Source organism: Tiliqua scincoides, chromosome 1, assembly GCF_035046505.1.
Source record: "Tiliqua scincoides isolate rTilSci1 chromosome 1, rTilSci1.hap2, whole genome shotgun sequence".
Classification (NCBI taxonomy): domain Eukaryota; kingdom Metazoa; phylum Chordata; class Lepidosauria; order Squamata; family Scincidae; genus Tiliqua; species Tiliqua scincoides.
This window is the reverse complement of record NC_089821.1, coordinates 268,824,097-268,826,557: the sequence shown is the minus strand read 5'-3', so window position 1 is coordinate 268,826,557 and position 2,461 is coordinate 268,824,097. Positions and strand designations below refer to the sequence as shown.

The 2,461-nt window shown below is 45.5% G+C and overlaps 1 pseudogene; it reads right to left on the bottom strand.

Moving 5' to 3' along the window:
- Positions 1-1,827: 1,827 nt before the first annotated feature.
- On the bottom strand, positions 1,828-1,945 carry LOC136637986 (5S ribosomal RNA; annotated as a pseudogene).
- Positions 1,946-2,461: the final 516 nt, after the last annotated feature.

The window sequence follows — 2,461 nt, the reverse complement described above, 5'->3', positions numbered from 1 at the left end:
GACTTGGCCTTCTTGCAAACGGTCAGCCTCCATGATCTCTTATTTCTGAGCAACTTTCAAGTGCCTCTTGCAGTGAGATTCCTATGTTCTGGTAAGCACTGTGTGCTACCATTGTTCTCTCAGAGCTGAATAGCACCCAGCTGGACATCCAGTGCAGCAGACTCCATATCACAGGAGACAGAAATCATTGTTAAGGTAAACTCATTCACTCTGATTGTGCCATATGTACCCTCCCTGGCCATGGGACATGCACACTTTGGATCAGAAATCACGCAAACCACCTTAGCGATCAGTGGTGTTAAGAAGAGATGCACCCAACAACTGGGAGATATATTTAAAGGTCTCTTTCTATGAACTAACCCTCACATTGTCTCTCACATTCACACCTTTGTATTTAGGGTTATGCTTAGAGGTCCACGGCGAGCCTTAATCTGGCCTACGCAAGCCCCTGGTTCCACTGGACTGAATGCAACCGGGGGGTGGTGGTGTTGGTGTTCCAAACACCAGGGAGGACTCACTCAGCCTTCCTGGCTCTCGGAACACCTATAACCATCTCTGATTTTTCCAAACAAAACCCGGAAGTGCTGTTTTTGGGGCCTTTGAAGTCTTTCTGAGACTCAGGGAGACCTCCCTGGCCCTCAGAACATGCTCTAGGTGTTTCCTATGATGTTTCCAGGTGTTCTGAGGTATTTACTCCTTTACATGTAAGTAAGCTGCTTGTGGGGTGGGAGAATGGAAGTCCATTTGAGTGTGTGCGTTATTTCTGTGGTGTGTGCTGGTGCTTGGTGAAATCTAGGAACTTTGAGCCCATTCATCTGTCTCTAATGTATTTATTTAAATTTTATATTTAATATTTATTTTTCTGACTCTTGATACCGTGCCAGAAATTTGATGCGGCCCGCTGGCTGAAAAGTTGGAGAACCCTTCTCTGGCATTTTGGCTTAATCTCAGGCAAGTAGGTAACAATCTCAGATAATTTTTGAGCCAACTCTGAATTCTGCACTAGAATTGGATTTACCTTCATTTTTTCAAGAGTTGGTATCCCTGTCTCAGAAATGTCAGGATTGGAGATACATATCAGCTTGCAACTCTATATTTGTTACAACCAATCCTGTTGGCCTCCTGTGTCAGCGGAAATTGCAATCCGCGGATGTCAGTGACATCAGTGGAAATGTTGGAAAGACCCATCAGTGGAAAGGCCCGGCAACAGTGAAAATGTTGTGCAGCTGTCACATGTGATGGAGCCACTGGCAGAAACAGCCAGTGGCTCCAGTGTGCACTTCAAACTTGGCTGAACACCTCACTGCTGTTGGTGAGTTGGTGGCGGGGATGTGCCATGGGTGGAGAGGGGAAGGATCAGGACATATTGGGGGATAGAGAAGTGGATCCAGCAGCAGAACATGCCAGATCCTATCCTCGTAACTCAACGCCTCATGGACTTTCACCATCTCTATAGCTGGCCTGGGTACATAAGTGGCTAGAAGTCCCTTCACAGAGGAAATTAAAAAAAATTACTTACCTTTGCTTTGCCTTCTGGTCACACCCCCCCCCCATCGCATGTAGCACAACTTCCATTGGCAAACCATGCCAAATGTTGCCCTCCTTACACAATGATGTGCCAACTTCTGCTGTTTCTACTCTCCGATGCTCTAACTCAGCACTGTCCTCCCTTCACATTTCCTCTTTCTCATTGCCTCTCTCTTCCTTTTCCAACCCAGGTAGTAGAAGGAGAAGGAGGAACAATGGAAGCAAGTAGGCAGACAGAAATGGGCAGGCAGCAATCTACAGCCTGGTTGGCAACCTTCAGTCTTGAAAGACTATGGTGTAAGCCTACAGCACCCGGTATTCCCAGGCGGTCTCCCATCCAAGTACTAACCAGGCCTGACCCTGCTTAGCTTCCAAGATCAGATGAGATTGGGCATGTGCAGGGTAACAATCTACAGCCTGAGGTGATTGCTTCAGTTGGCCTCATGGATGGGCTGACCCTGGATAAATACATGGATTGGGGCCTTACTGATTCATGAGGGCACATGTTTTTTTTACCACAAGTGCTTGCTTGAATAGTAAGAATATAATCCTGGTCCTTAATCTTCTAATCCAGTGTTTCTCAGACTGTGGGTTGTGAGCCAACTTCAGGTGGGTCCCCATTCATTTCAAAATTTTATTTTAAATATATTTGACTTGATGCCACCATGGTATGTGACCTCATTTGGGTAAATGTTACAGATCTGTACTTTTAAGAGGCTGCTATGTATATGCTTTTAACAATGATAGTAAATGGGATTTACTCTTGGGTAAGTGTGGGTAGGATTACAGCCTAGGATTGTTAAAAATTTTCCTGCTTGATGATGTAACTTTCTGTCATGACATCACTTCCAGCGGGTCCTGACAGATTCTCATTCTAAAAAGTGGGTTCCAGTGCGAAAAGTTTGAGAACCACTGTTCTAATCAATCTGGAGAA